A 17,146-nucleotide genomic window follows, 5' to 3' on the forward strand; every position below is an offset into this window, starting at 1 on the left:
TTACAGTGAGGAAACAGGCCCTTCTGCCCAACCGACCCACCGAAGCGAAACCCACCCAGACCCCTACATTTACCCCCTTCACCTAATACTACGGGCAATTTAGCATGGCCAATTCACTTGACCTGCACATCTTTGGACTGTGGAAGGAAACCGGAGCACCCAGAGGAAATCCACGCAGACACGGGGAGAACGTGCAAACTCCACACAGTCAGTCGCCTGAGGCGGGAATTGAACCCAGGTCTCTGGCGCTGTGAGGCAGCAGTGCTAACTACTGTGCCATCGTGCCACCCACTGTTCCCTTTCAGCCAGCAAATCGAACTGCTGCCACCCTGCAAAGGTGCAATAGTTAAGAACCAGTCTCTCAAGGTTCACAGCTGCTCAAGCATACGCTACAAAACCACCAGTATAACTCAACAATCTTCTACAGGCCACACTAGAGCAAATGGTATAGTACTGTGTTGGAGCTCTAGGACAGGCAAAGACATTAAAGGAATGCACTCCAAGAATAGTTCAATACATTATTGGATCTTTTCTTGATGTATTTTCTTTCAGGATGTTAGTGGAGAATACTATGATCATACTTAGTGAAAATAGAAAGGTGACGAATATGGAGAAACTGAATGACTTCTCAGTTTGGGTATTCTCTCACATATCTTATTTAGAGCCAAAATCGCAGATAACCCTTTGTCCTTCAGTTCTTTTTCTGACGATTGCTACTGAGGTTCTGATTACAAGGGTTAAACTTCTTAATATCAACCTTGTGGAGGATTTTGTGATATGATCAGCATACATATTTAAGAAGGTATATCTTAAACCACTGTCAATCACAAGCTATCTCAAAAGGACATGGTGCATCAGTCCCATGACCTTACGGGTGATCTGAAGCAGCAATGATAAGGGTAAGATGTATTATATTCAGCCTCTAGTTTAACATCATCTGTACATGGTCTTATTTTCAAATAAAGAACCTAGATTATTGTTTCTCCAATCTTTCTATGTGATTGGTACATTTTCATCTAAAAAAGGAGAATGTAACAGAGGACGGCAAACTTGGAGACACTTTGTGGTGGGTAATGGAGGGTTCCACTCTCTTGGTGGTTTAGGCAGCTGAATGATTATTTCAGCATATTAACTGTTAGTTGCAATGCACTGAGATTACAGTATGGCTCTCAATGTAGGCATGATTGAATGGTGGAGAGGAATCATGAGCTATGTATAGATGGATTTATTTTATAATCCAGTTCTTTACAGTATGCCAAACATGTTGGATATAGCTGACTGGTGCAGATTGATTGTGGAATGGCAGCTGCCAGGATTGTAAACATTCTCTGATAATCATTCAGCACACAACTGGAGTGATAGCGGAGGAATGGGATTGTGGAAGATATGGCAGTTTGGGTTAGTAATTGGCTTGCTGAAAGAAGACAGAGGGTGGTAGTTGATGGGAAATGTTCATCCTGGAGTCCAGTTACCAATCGTGTACCACAAGGGTCAGTGTTGGGTCCACTGCTGTTCGTCATTTTTATAAACAAACCTGGATGAGGGCGTAGAAGGGTGGGTTAGTAAATTTGCAGACAACACTAAGGTTGGTGGAGTTGTGGATAGTGACGAAGGAAGTTGTAGGTTACAGAGAGACATAGATAAGCTGCAGAGCTGGGCTGAGAGGTGGCAAATGGAGTTTAATGCGGACAAGTGTGAGGTGATTTACTTTGGTCGGAGTAACCGGAATGCAAAGTACTGGGCTAATGGTAAGATTCTTGGTAGTGTAAACGAGCAGAGAGATCTCGGTGTCCAGGTACACAGATCCTTGAAAGTTGCCACCCAGCTCAACAGGATTTTTAAGAACGAGGTAAAAACAATGACTGCAGATGCTGGAAACCAGACTCTGGATTAGCGGTGCTGGAAGAGCACAGGAGTTCAGGCAGCATCCAAGGAGCTTCGAAATTGACGTTTCGGGCAAAGGCCCTTCATCAGGGTTGTTAAGAAGGCATACAGTGTTTTAGCTTTTATTAATAGAGGGATCGAGTTCCGGAACTATGAGGTTATGCTACAGCTGTACAAAATTCAGGTGCGGCCGCACTTGCAGTATTGTGTACAATTCTGGTCACCGCATTATAAGAAGGATGTGGAAGCTTTGGAAAGGTTGCAGAGGAGATTTACTAGGATGTTGTCTGGTATGGAGGGGAGGTCTTATGAGGAAAGGCTGAGGGACTTTAGGCTGTTTTCGTTAGAGAGAAGAAGGTTGAGAGGTGACTTAATAGAGACATATAAGATCATCAAAGGGTTAGATAGGGTGGCCAGGGAGAGCCTTTTTCCAAGAATGGTGACGGCGAGCACAAGGGGGCATAGCTTTATATTGAGGGGTGATAGATATAGGACAGATGTCAGAGGTAGTCTTTTTACTCAGAGAGTAGTAAGGGTATGGAATGCTTTGCCTGCAATGGTAGTAGATTTACCAACTTAAAGTACATTTAAGTCGTCATTGGACAAGTATATGGACGTAAATGGAATAGTGTAGGTTAGATGGGCTTCAGATTGGTATGACAGGTCGGTGCAACATCGAGGGCCGAAGGGCCTGTACTGCGCTGTAAGGTTCTATGTTCTATAGCCTATTTTGTACTGGTGGAGTTTCCCATTAATATGTAGGTTTCATAACACTACATGCATGCAGTCAATAGCACTCTACATCATTAAGAGTCTTGCTAGCCTGGCAAAGCGACAAAATTAGGGTTAAGGTTAGGGTTACCCATTGCTCATGCTTCGTGTGGTGAGTTGGAAAGTGATTAATTCTGCGCCCTCCTGTGGCACTGATATAGTGATGGATATCAAACTTGTTAATATTGTGGACATCTAGAAGGATCTACCAATTGAGAAATTTAGGAGCAATGTGTATTGTTGCAAGTCAGAGATGATTCAGTTCACTCACCATATCCATTGTGAATCATAAGCGCAGACACTGCTGATGGATAACATGGAGGTAAGATATGGATTCCCTCATGAATATGACCTTGTATACAGAGCCTAGCTCCTTCCTTCTCAATGCATAGCTTTCCCTCTCCGCTGTCAGTTGCAAGTCATGGCAATCCAACAGGAACTGAAACGACAGTCCTCATGACTGAGGTAGACATTTTTTTCATAGAAAGTCAAAAAGTGACTCTAAGTTAAAAGGAAAGCAAAGTGCTTGCAAAACCCAGCAGGTCTGGCAGCAACTGGGTTGGGAGAAACCGAATTAAGGTTTTGAGTCTAATGATGCTTCTTCAAAATTCTCTTCTTCAGAGTGATTGAACTTGAAACATTAGCAGTGTTTCTCTCGCCATTGGTGCTGTCAGACCTGCTGAATTTCGCCAACACTTTCTAGTTTTTTTTCATTTCAGACCTCTAGCATTTGCAGTATTTTGCTTTGTATTCAATCTGACCCTCTTGATGAGATCCAGAGCCACCATTCACTTGTATTTGCAAATGATTTGTAAAATGTACCTAACAATATCAAACCACAGAAAGTCAAAAACGCCTCAGCAGAGGGGGGGAGGGGTAAATGACATGCCCTTCAATGAATGCTCAACCTGAACAGATGAAAATGCTTCTGCCCTTTGCATGACACATCCTATTAGTGCTCTGACAGGTCAGGAAAGCTTTACAACTAGCATTATTTGCAACTTTGAGCTTCCAACAGAGCACAAAAGTTTTGTCAGGCAATATGTCAATTGGACTGCAGAAATGATTTTGTGTAAGAGAAAAATCATTGAAATTTCACTCATACGTTTTAGTAATCTGAATCCTACATTTTCTGCCAATAGTCTTGTGCTGTGTGCAAAAAACTAAAACATTCCACAATAAATTAATCCAAAATGCTTCAGCCTGCGGTGAGATTTATGTAATAATAATAAATAAGCTAAAGTTTAGCCCTGTGTGAAAACCAGGGAGCATCAATTCTCTAAAATAAAATGCAAATAACAAGTAGCTTGGCTGTTGATTGTTGTAGATGCAAGGCTGTAGAGTTTTGGTGATGGACTGGTTATAAGAAGGCCTGGAGTTTAATTTATATACATCCCAGATGTTAGACTTTGGAAGTGAGCCAAATTCTATTTCGTCCATGTCAAATTCATCTCGTATTCCATCCAATCATTAAGGGTTCCATTAACTCCACTGGTGCCTGTGACCTCAGTGCTCAACAATCTCTCTTCTCACTCAATTGACCTGAAGTCAGGATGCTGAAAAGCAGGCACACTCTTGCAAATTGACTGTGAGAAATATAATTACTCAGCCAAATTCAGTTGTGAAGAGGGCTTTAAAGATAGTTTTAAATTGTCCATCTCCACTTGCACGATGTACAAGACAGCACATCAGAATAAAATCAGTCATATGAATGTATGCATCTAAATTCCAGGGTGCAGCTGGAGAGGAAACTCAAAGTGGGGCCAGACAAAAGACATCACTTTGCCAAACCTAACAATTGAGAGTCACTGAACTACTACAGTGCAGAAAGAGGCCATTTGGTTCATCATATGTGCGTCAGTTCTTCAAATGATCATTTTGATATGGGGATATTCCCGTACTCTTTCCACCTGATTCTGGATATTATTTCTATTTAAGCAATCAACTAATGTCCTCTTGAATGCCTCAATTGAACCTGCCATTACCACTCTCTCAGACCATGTATTTCAGAACAAATCCAATCACTGTGTGAAAAAGTTTGTGTTTCTCACATCACATATAATTTCTTTGCAAATTACTTTAATTCCCATTCATAATCCTTTTCCAAACAGGAGCAGTTTCTCCCTGTCCTCACCGATTGGACTCCCTCATCGTTTTGGAAACTTCTCTAAATTTTCATTTATCTTTTTCTTTGCCAAGAGAAAAACAATCCAAATATGTCTCAATAAGTCAAACCTGTCTTCATTCATGAAGATTTGCATTTTTGGAGGTATTCTCATAAGCCTCTTCTGCACTTTGTCCAATGCATTCCCATCCTTCCTAAAGTGTCATGCTCAGGACTGTCCATAATACTCCAGCTGAGATCTATGAAGTATTTTACATGTGTTCAGAGTAACAGCTTTCCTGCTGTTTTACACAATGCCACTTTTAATGAAGCCTTGGATACTCTGTTTGGTTAAATGCCAGTCACCTTTAATGATTTGTGCACATTTACATCCAGGTTTCCTGCTCGCCCTTTAGATTAGTATGCATTATTTTATACTATTTCTCCATGCGCATTCCACTTTATGCTTCTTTGCATTGAATTTCATCTGCCATCTGTGTAAGCCATTCCACTAATTCCTAGTTGAAGTTTTACACTGTCTTCGTCACAGTTTACAATGCTTCTAAGTTTGGTATCATTCACAAATTCTAAAATTATCTCCCGCACTCCAAAATCTAGACCATGGATATAAATCAGCAAAGACAAAGGTTTTAATATTGACCCTGGGGAAACCTTCCTTCAGCCTGCAAATTATTCATTAACCATTATTTTCAGTTTCGATTGCTCACCTAATTTGTTGCCGGCATTAGTACCTTCTCTGTTGTTCCATGAACTATAATGTATCTCATAATTCTGTTGTGTGGCATTACATTGAATGCTTTTTCAAAACACACCAACTGCATTGTCCTCATTTACATCTCTGTTACCTCTTCAAAGAACTCCAGTAAGATATTTAAAGATGCTTTTCCTTTAGGAAACCCACGCCAGTGGTTTCAAATTTACTCACAATTATTCAAAGTGAGAAGAGACAGGCCTAAAGTGAGATGGAGAGACCCTACTGTTAGACATTAACTCATACACCCTCCATTACAAGGTGAGGTACCTCATGTGGCAAAGTTTATGCTATCTCTCACAATATATGAAAGTAGGTATACATAACCACCCCCCCCCCCCCCCCCCCACCCACACACCTCGGTCTCTGTGTGTAAAGAGTTATCATGCTAGTGTGCTTGGTTGTGGTTCAGGTTCTACTGTGCAGAAGTATACTGCTGATCTGATCCAAGTCATTATATTGATGTGTGTTGTGAGTTTGCTGTAATGCTTCATGGAAACATTGTACAGATGGGACTGGAGAACCAATGTATCAGATCTGTTAACATGCAACAGGGTAGCAGGAGTCAAGCTCTCTTTTGAGAGGCTCAGATGTCTGCTCTTAAGGCTTCAACTGACTAATGAGGCCACGATGAATCAGATGAGGGTGTGGGTAGTATTTACATCAGCTGTCAGTCTGCTGATGGGGCTTCAAACCAGCACCACATGGAAAGGCTGATGATGGAATCCAAGTGCTTGCTATGGCCACCTCTCTGGACAGAAGCAAGCAGCCGTCTGCCTTCTAGCAGTTGGGGTGATGGCACTTGTGCAAGACAGCTCTGTATTTCCCTCCTCGAATATAGACAGTAAAATGTGGCCAATAGCTTGGACTGATAGAAGACTCATGATTCATTGGCCTGGGACTTTCCCAGAATGCATCAATTTTCCACTATCCTGTCAAGTTCAGGACACTACAGGGATTGAAAGAATCAGTAATAACTCTTTCTGGAACAAATTGTTTCCTGTGATAAAAGGGACAAGGAGAAACTGTTGAAAAGGAATGAAAAGCAATATGCCAATTAACCATTCCGAGGAAGGAAAAGTCAAAGCAACAGAAAAAAACCTGTTTCCTAGGAGAGAGGAAGTAGCAACTCTTTGATAATTTGCCACCTTGAGACAAATTAAGGTCATCTGCACAAGGAATGTCTTAAGGTGATGGGATTAATGATAGGACAGTCTGTGTTTTGAGCAGACTGTGAACACAGAATGTAATAAGAAACAGAGAAGCTACTCCTAATAAGGAGGCAAGCTACAGACTTGATGACTGCAGAAGTGTAATCAATATTGTGGATGAATGTATCTAAAAGATCCTCAATAATGTCACATCAGAAACTTCATAGGACAAAAAATCCGATAAGAGTTCAATTTCAGGAATCTTTAGCAGCAGAACTTCAAAGAATACTGCCTTTGCTATTTGAATTCATGTGTTGCTGGACATGTGTGTCTAGGAAAACTTAACAAACAGCGAAATTCACAACTAATCTTGGAGGAACCTGTTTGGGAGAGGTCACGGCACAGAAATGGATAAGTGAACAGTTTTAAGTAAGCCTTGCTGTAAATCTAGATTAGTGAGTAGAGTGGGTCCTTTCTTGATTATATGTTTTTATTGGGATCTGTCTCTTGAATAATTTTTTAAAATATAAGCTATAAGTATTAAGATAGCCTGGAGCAGTGTTTTGTAGAGCAATAAGACAGTGTCATTTTCTGGATCTGTAGATTGGAAGGAGGAAAATGGCCTTTAGTAGAGTGACATGTTCTTCTTGTCAGATGTGAGAGTTTTGAGAGAGTTTAAGGGTTATTGAGGATTATATCTGCAATAAATGTTGTTGATTGTGAATCCTGTCAGATCAATTGGATCGGTTGGTGTGACAGTCAGAGACAAAGAGGAATTTACAAGAGGTAGGGGGTGTGATGGCAGTTATAGGAAGGGGAAAAACCTGCAGATACACTCAAGTAGATGGGGTAACTCCAAGAAAAATAGAAGAAGTAGGCAGGTAGTACAGGAGTCTTCTGTGGCTATCCCCTTTTCAAACAAGCAGCCTGTTTGGAAAATGTCAGGGATGATGAACTTTCAGGGGAATGTAGCACAAACAGCCAAATTTCTGGCATCAAGACTGGCTCTAATGTAAGGAGGGGTACATCGGGTTCCAAGCAACCAATTGTTTTAGGGGACTCTGTAGTCAGGGGCACAGACAGACACTTCTATGGCCAGCAGCGAAAAATCAGAATGGTGTGTTGCCTCCCTGGTGCCAGAATCAAGGATATCTCAGAGAGGGTGCAGAATGTTCTCAAAGGGGAGAGGTACCAGCAGGAGGTCATTGTACACATTGGTACCAATGACACAGGAAGGGAAAAGGATAAGATTCTGAAGGGAGAATATCGAAAGTTAGGCAGGAATTTAAAAAAAGAGGTCCTCAAGGGTGGTAATATCTGGATTACTCCCGGTGCTACGAGCTAGTGAGGGGAGGAATAGAAGGATAGAGCAGACGAATGCATGGCTGAGAAGCCGGTGAATGGGAGAAGGATACACATTTTTGGATCATTGGAAGGTCTTTTGGGGTAGAAGTGATCTGTGCAAGAAGGATGGATTGTGGCTGAATTGAAAGGGGACTAATATACTGGCAGGGAGATTTGCTAGAACTACTTAGGAGGATTTAAACCATTAAGATCAGGGGTAGGATCCAGGGAGATAGCGAGGAAAGAGATCAATCTGAGACTGATACAATTGAGAAAAGAAGTGAGTCAAACAGTCAGGGCAGGCAGGGGCAAAGTGGAGAACAAGGTAGAACTGATAAATTAAACTGCATTTACTTCAATGCAAGCGGCCTTCTGGGGAAAGCAGATGAACTCTGGGTGTGGTTCAGAACATGGGACTAAGGTATCATAGCAGTTATAGAAACGTGGATCAGGGATGGACAGGAATGCCAGCTTAATGTTCCAGGATACAAATGCTATTAGAAGGATAGAAAGGGAGGCAAGAGAGGAGGGAATGTGGCATTTTTGATAAGGGGTAGCATTATAGCTGTAATTAGGGAGGATATTCCCAGAAATACATCCAGGGAAATTATTTGGGTGGAGCTGAGAAATAAGAAAGGGATGATCACCTTATTGGGTTTGTATTATAGATCACATAAGAGCCAGCAGGAAATTGAGAGACAAATTTGTAAGGAGATCTCAGTTATCTGTCAGAATAATAGGATGGTTATGGTAGGGGATTTTAACTTTCCAAACATAGACTGGGACTGCCATAGTGTTAAGGGTTTAGATGGAGAGGAATTTGTTAAAAGTGTACAAGAAACTTTTCTGATTCAGTATGTGGATGTACCTACTAGAGAAGGTGCAAAATCTGACCTACTCTTGGGATGTACGGCAAGGCAGGTGACTGAGGTGTCAGTGGGGAATCACTTTGGGAGGACAGCGACCATAATTCTATTAGTCTTAAAATAGTGATGGAAAAGGATAGGCTAGATCTAACAGTTGAAGTTCTAAATTGGAGGAAGACTAATTTTGATGGTATTAGGAAAGAATTTTCAAAAGCTGACTGGGGGCAGATGTTTGCGGGTAAAGGAAATGACTGCAAAATGGGAAGCCTTCAGAAATGAGTTAACGAGAGTTCAGAGAGGGTATATTCCTGGTAGCGTGAAAGAAAAGGCTGGTAGGTATAGGGAATGCTGGATGACTGGAGAAACTGAGAGTTCGGTTAAGAAAAAGAAGGAAACAAGTGTCAAGTATAGACAGGATAGATCGAGTGAATCCTGAGAAGTGTATAAGGGCAGTAGGAGTATACTTAAGAGGGAAATTGGGAGGGCAAAAAAAGGGGACATGAGATAGCTTTGAAAAATAGGGTTAAGGAGAATCCAAACGGTTTTTATAAATACATTAAGGAAAAAGGGGCAACTAGGGAGTGAATAGGGCCCCTCAAAAATCAGCAAGGCAGCCTTTGTGTGGAGATGAGGCAGATACTAATCGAGTATCTTGCATCAGTGTTTACTGTGGAGAAGGATATGGAAGATATAGAATGTAGAGAAATAGACTGTAACATCTTGAAAATGTCCATATTAGAGAGGAGGAAGTGCTGGATGTCTTGAAACGCATAAAGGTGGATAAATTCCCAGGACATGATCAGGTGTACCCTAGAGCTTTGTGGGAAGCAAGAGAAGTAGTTGCTGGGCCCCTTGCTAAGATATTTGTATTATTGATAGTCACAGGTGAGGTGCCAGAAGACCGGAGGTTGGCTAATGTGGTACCATTATTTAAGAAAGGTGTTAAGGACAAGCCAGGGAACTTTCGACCAGTGAACTTGACGTCAGTGGTGGATAGGTTGTTGGAGGGAATCCTGAGGTACAGAATTTACATGTATTTGGAAAGGCAAGGACTGATTAGGGATAGTCAACATGGCTTTGTGCATGGGAAATCATGTCTCACAATTTTGACTGACTTTTTCTGAAAAAGTAACAAAGAGGATTGATAAGGGCAAAGCGGTTAATATGATCTATATGAACTTCAGTAAGGTGTTCGACAAGGTTCCCCGTGGGAGAGTGGTTAGCAAGGTTAGATCTCATAGAATACAGGGAGCACTCACCATTTAGATACAGAACTGGCTCAAAGGTAGAAAGCAGAGGGTGGTGGTGGAGGGTTGTTTTTCAGACTGGAGGCCTGTGACCAGTAGAGTCCCACAAGGATCGGTGCTGGGTCCACTACTTTTCATCATTTTTATAAATGATTTTGATATGAACATAGGAGGTATAGTTAGTAAGTTTGCAGATGACACCAAAATTGGAGGTGTAATAGACAGCGATGAAGGTTACCTCAGATTACAACAGGATCTTGATCAGATGGGCCAATGGGCTGAGAAGTGGCAGATGGAGTTTAATTTAGATAAATGCGAGGTGATGCATTTTGGGAAATCAAATCTTAGCAGGACTTATACATTTAATGGTAAGATCCTGGGAGTATTACTCAACAAAGAGACCTTAGAGTGCAGGTTCATAGCTCCTTGAAAGTGGAATCACAGGGAGATAGGATAGTGAATAAGTCATTTGGTATGTTTTCCTTTATTAGTCAGAGCATTGAGTATGGAAGTTGTGAGGTCATGTTGCAGCTGTACAGAATGTTGGTTCAGCCACTTTTGGAATATTGCATGCAATTCTGGATCCTTCCTATCGGAAGGATGTTGTGAAACTTGAAAGGGTTCAGAAAGGATTGACAAGGATATTGCCAGGATTGGAGGATTTGAGCTGTAGGGAGAGATTGAATAAGCTGGGAATGTTTTCCCTGGAGCGTCAGAGGCTGAGGGGTGACCTCATAGTGGTTTATAAACTCATGAGGGACACGGATAGGATAAATAGACAAATTCTTTTCCCTGGGGTGAGGGAGTCCAGAACTAGAGGGCATAGATTTCGGTTGAGAGAGAAAAGATATAAAAGGGATCTAAAGGGCAACGTTTTCACGCAGAGGGTGGTATGAATATGGAATGAGCTGCCAGAGGAAGTGGTGGAAGCTGATACAATTTCAATATTTAAAAGACATTTGGATGGGTATGTGAATAGGAAGGGTTTAGAGGGATATGCGCCAAGTGCTGGCAAATGGGAGTAGATTAGGTTGGATATCTGGTTAGCATGGACAAGTTGGACCGACGGGTCTGTTTCCGTGCTGTACATTTCTATTATTCTATGACTCTCACTCCACACTGCACAAGGATCAAACCCTGGACATCCAGAGACAGACATTGTTTGTTGGCTTTGTAGCTAAATTCCACCATTAATCAGGGAATATCTAAGTTCTGAAGCTTAATTTGCTTACTTGAGGGGTATTATTTTGGTTGTTGCATAAAATGAAGTTAAATAATTGTTTCAGTATTTGATTAACTGCAAGATTTTTTAATATGTAGCTGAATTGAAGTTGACTTGTGATAATTTATGCACAACAATCCATCCTAGAAGAGGCCACAGGGTGACAGTTGACTGAAAGCTCATTCTGAAACCAGCACAACCTGAGGGAATGAGGGAGTGGAACAAAATTTGACCCTAATGCTTCCTTTTTCTCATCCCTTTTTCATATATGAACTACCTGACTGCTTTTATTCATTCACAGAATGAGTGTGTCAATGGCTAGGCCAGCATTTAGTGCCCATCTCTAATTGCCCAGAGAGCAGTTAAGGGTCAACCACATTGCTCTGGGTCTGGAATCACATGTAGGCCAGACCAGGTAAGGGATGGCAGATTTCCTTCCCCAAGGGATATTAGTGAACCAGATGAGTTATTTAAACAATTGACAATGGATTCATGGTCATCATTAATTCAACATTTTTGTCATATTTAAATTCCAGCATCTGCCATGGCAGGATTCAAACTTGAGTCCCCAGAGCATTTCTTGGGTCTCTGGATTAACAGTCCAGTGGTAGTACGACTAGGCCATCGCCTTCCCACATTTTAACCATGGCGTATCCCCATCATGTTCCACATTTGAATGCAATAATGCTGCAAATTCAAAACATTGCTTATCTGGAAAGTTAGGTATTGAGTTAAAGGTTTCAGGTTATATAAAAAAAAGGCCTCCTACTGACCTCCTCTCCATACAATGTGTACACAAATCAGAAGGCTTTAGATTCAGGCAATGCTTTCACTGAGTACATAATGCAGTCTTCAGAGTGCTTCTGTCTCATGAAATTTGCTGATCTTTGCTTTTACAACTGTGGGAAGATGGTTTCTTCATTGGCAGGAGTCCAACTTTCATTTCAAATAATCCCTGATCCGGAGAAATAAATTGAGTTGGATTAAACTTGATAGGCATGTTTATGCAGCAGAGGAAGGGGAGGAGAAGTGCAGTTGGGTGATTGATCTGTCCAATTGGAACAATGAGTAAGATACCAGCACATGTGTTTCTCTGTAGCTGGGCTGAGAGCTAGTTGCTTTGATAAATTTGCTATTCAAGGAGTTAGCTTGCAGGTTGTTTAATAAACTTCATAAGTGCTCAACAGAGACCCTCTAGTTAACCATCTTCTACTGTTTAGAAAATAAATAATGGCATGCAATGAACTGGGACAATTTAAAGGGAGAGAAAAGAACGTTCACATGATTACTCAAGTGCATATTTGATATGAGTCAATGCATCTCATTGCCACGGGTTCAATTGGTTTTACCAGTAACAATGTTTTGAAAACAGATTGTTTCACTTTGATTCATCTCTTCTGACCCTCTTCATATACAGCATTTACCAATGAGCATAAATTACAGCTAATATTTTAAATGTCTTAATAATATTGTGCCAAGAACTTGGGGTATGGAAATTCCAGAATGCGACCCGAAATGGTCCAATTATTTGCCAATGGCTTTCCATGCAAATAAAGAAGAAAAGGTTAGAATTAGTCATACCCAAGGTCATTTCTTGGCAAAGTAAATGTAAACCCCAAAATGTGACTGTAGGCATGGTCTTGCCACATAATTTTCAGAATGAGGAAAATCCCAAAACACTCAAGGCATGAGTCAAAGGAAGCAACTCTACTGCTAGAAGTCTCTACATGCTTATTAATTTTGCAAACACTTTGCAAACACTTGGTAAACAGTCAAAAACACAAGTAAATGCCAGACAAATAATGGCCTTGCTGAGACCAGTGTGTGACATCATGTTGGGTAAGTTACAAACTGTAAAATTCTATGTGATGAACTGATGATTCTCAGCTTCTAGAGCTGTGGCTGAAGTAGAGGAGATTAAACCTTGCCTGAATGCTTATGAAAGTCACCAAATAACATTTTGCCAGAGGAAAGGAAAAAGGAGGTTGAAAACTGATGCTAACAAGTGACTCACTCAGAAACCCGTGCAAGATAAGAATTTTGGACTGCAGCCCACTTGTTTCCATATCTAAAGGAGTTGAAAAGAATGACTATGCTTGTGTTTTAATGATGGGCTTTGGCCTGTAATTTCACTCTTATAACACTAAGCAGTACTGTCTATCCATACCCGGGCTACTTGGTGCCAGAGAGACCAAACCAAATAAATTCTTAAGCTCTTTTCACAGATTTCTTCAACCACTGAAGCCACCCAAACAAATGCTGAAAAACTTAAGAGACTGAGCACATTTAGATTCTGATCCCTCTAACTAAATTCACAAATGTCAAACTTCTGCCAGAACTCCACACTGTAAAAATGTGAGGCTCTGGATGTAGGTTTACACGCTGGAAGGTTCATTTCTAGATGTTTCATTACCCTACGAGATAACATCTTCAGTGGGCCTCAAGCGAAGCAATGCTGAAGTCTTCTCAAACTCACTAATGTGAGGCCCTGTTTTTTCATATGTGATGATTCTTTTTTTAACCAGGCAAATTTAAAAAGGACTGTCTTTTGCTGCAAAATTGAGATACAGCAATGTATAAAGTAATGAGGGACATAGACAGGACAGACAGGAAGGAACATTACCCCTTGGTGGAGGAAGCAATAATCAGGATGCACAGGTTTAACATAAGGGACAGGAGGTTTCAATGGGATGAGCAGAGACTTGTTTCATGCAGAGGATGGTAGGAATCTGGAATTCATTGGCTGTAACGGTGGTAAAGGAAGAAAGCATCATAACATTTAAGAAGAATTTATACATGCATGTGTAAGATACACAAAAGCAGGATTGCTAGAAAATGGGATTAGAATAGTTAGATGGGTGCTTTTCACCAGTGCAGACTTGGAAAAGGGACTTTCTCTGTGTTTTAGATGCCTTTGACTCTATAGCAAATGCCTCGAGTCAGAAAGTAATTTCAAGATAAAAATTACCCGTTTTTGTCTGTGTTCTTCTTTGTAAATAAGATTGTTGAAGGGAAACTGTATGCATTTAGTGATTAGTAAATGTTGCTACTTAACGGAAGCAAAATTGGGCACCTCATTCCAGAAGTATATAAACGTGTTTGATCCTGCTGATCTCATAACCAAATCTCTCCAGTCAGCATTGTAACTGTTAGGTTTTTTTTGCATTTCCTCATGGCATGTGGACATCCACTGGTAAGGCCAATATTTATTGCCCACCTCCAACTGCCCTTGAGAAGGTGATAGTGACTGTTTCCTTGAACCACTGTGATTGTGGGTGAGGAAAGAGTTGGGATGGAGATTAGATACACTAACACTGATGTTAATAAAGGAGTTGCAGGGTTTTGAGACCCAGCACCAATGAAGGAGAGTGTGTGGCTTGGAGGTGAAACTGATTGGTTACATGTGAAGTTTCATTTTTTTAAACTCTCAGAAACATATGTTTAGGAGTCCTAAAGAGAGCTCATCCTTGAGTGACTGTCCTTTGTTTATTTTTACATCTGCTAGATATAGATGAGATGGAACAAACAACTGCACAAGGTTTTCTTGTGGACTCTCGACTCTGCCACCACGATATCGATGTAAGGGGGAGTTTCAGCTGCACTTTCAAGAAATGACAGCAAAGCATTGTGAGAGCTCCTGAGGTTTGTCTGCATATGTTTTACTCTCTCATTTTGATCATGTTAAGATGCCTGACATGATTTTTCTATGGTCCAATTATGAGACCCAGAAGTTCAAAACATACTCTGGACTGAATTTTCAGTACCTTCTAATGTTAAGAATGGAGGTAAAGACAATGGGGGTGAGGCCACTCCTAGTAGTCTGCTGGAGAAACAACCAAGGACTACCCTGTAGAAATGTTAACAATTCCCCCCTTCCTGATAGTGGTGGCCTGGGTGTTTTTACTGTCAGTGGTTGACAGCAGTAAACATGATTTGGAGATGCCGGTGTTGGACTGGGGTGTACAAAGTTAAAAATCACACAACACCAGGTTAAAGTCCAACAGATTGGAAGCACTAGCTTTCTGAGCACCACTCCTTCACAACCACCTGATGAAGGAGCAGCACTCCAAAAGCTAGTGCTTCCAATTAAACCTGTTGGACTATAACCTGGTGTTGTGTAAGCAGTAAACAAGACATCCCTTTGATTGACCACAATTGGCAGCATAATGATCAGGTTCAAACAGCCAGCACTTGCAAACCTCATGTTCAACATGAGATGTGATTCTTCAATTGGGCAACATTTACAAAATAATCACAAGTGCGTGAAGTATTACATTGGCAACCAATATAAGATTATCTTTTGGGTTCACAGATTAATTCATTTTGGTGTGCTAGAAGTTACACACTTTCACAAACAAGATCCTTTATCTCTGTCTCAGAATATTTTCACAGATAAAGATTTTAGGGAGGTTGGATTATTTGGTATCAGGGTTTTGGTGGTTAATGAGGCCAATATATGACCAGTAGGTTCTCCCGTAGCTGAAGGCATGGTCACAGTTGGGAACAAGTGGGTCTATCATCCTCATCTCTTCCTTCGGTTGGTCAGTCTCAAAGTTATTTTGGCTCTCCTGATGGAGAATCTCTAGGCATCATTGTCAATGGTATATTTTCTCCACTTGAGATATTCAAAGTGTCAGACAGAGATGGGCTTCTTCGGGGAGTTCCTGAAATGTTTACATGGAATCCTTCAGTTTACCAGTGTTCAGCTCCTTATACAACAAATCTTTGTCCAGCAACTTTCATCCAACCAGGCAACAAGTCTCACCCAACACAGTTGGCTTTGCAGGAGGCTGGCATTCATGTTGGTGATGTTGGTGAGCTCAGCAGGGGGATGGAAACCTGTGTTGTAGTTCCAGTACACAGGAGGATGAGAGTAGGGAGAACTTGGACAGGATTTCATGGTCAAGGAGTGTGCTGGCAGACAGCAAGCTGGTTTGAAGTGTGTCAACTTCAACGCCAGGAGTATCTGGAATAAGATAGGTGAGTTTGCAGCATGGATAGGTACCTGAGACTTTGATGTTGTGGCAATTTCGGAGACATGCATAGAGCAAGGTCAGGAATGGATGTTGCAAGCTCCAGGGTTTAGATATTTCATTAAGATCAGGGAAGGTGGTAAAAGAAGGGGAGGTTTGTTAGTCAATGACGGTGTAACAGTGGCTGAAAGAACTTTTGACGAGGACTCATCCATTGAGGTGGTATGGGCTGAGGTTAGAAACAGGAGAGGAGAGGCCACACTGCTGGGAGTTTTTTTATAGGCCTCTGCAGAGTTCCAGGGATGTGGAGGAGAGGATCGGCAAATTGATTCTGGGTAGGAGTGAAAGGAACAAGGTGGTCATTATGGGAGACTTTAACTTCCCCAACATTGACTGGAAATACTGTAACTCTAGTACATTGGATGGATCAGTTTTTGTCCAATTGTGCAGATGATTTCCTGACACAGTATGTCGAAGGGCTGACAAGAGGGGAGGCCACACTGGATCTGGTGCTTGGTAATGAACCAGGTTAGGTTTGATTTAGTGGTAGGTGAGCACTTTGGAGAGAGCGACCACAATTTGGTTATGTTTAGTTTTGCGATGGAAAGGGATAGGTACATGCGATAGGGCAAGAATTATTGATGTGGGAAGGGCAATTATAATATTAGGCAGGACTTAGGAGGCATAGAATGGGGCAGCAAAATGCAGGGGATGGGAACAATCGAAATGTGGAGCTGGTGTATGGAACAGATATTGCGTGTCTTTGATAAGTATGTCCCCGAAAGGCAGGGAGGAAGTGATAAGGCAAGAGA

This window comes from Chiloscyllium plagiosum, chromosome 17, assembly GCF_004010195.1.
Source record: "Chiloscyllium plagiosum isolate BGI_BamShark_2017 chromosome 17, ASM401019v2, whole genome shotgun sequence".
Classification (NCBI taxonomy): Eukaryota; Metazoa; Chordata; class Chondrichthyes; order Orectolobiformes; family Hemiscylliidae; genus Chiloscyllium; species Chiloscyllium plagiosum.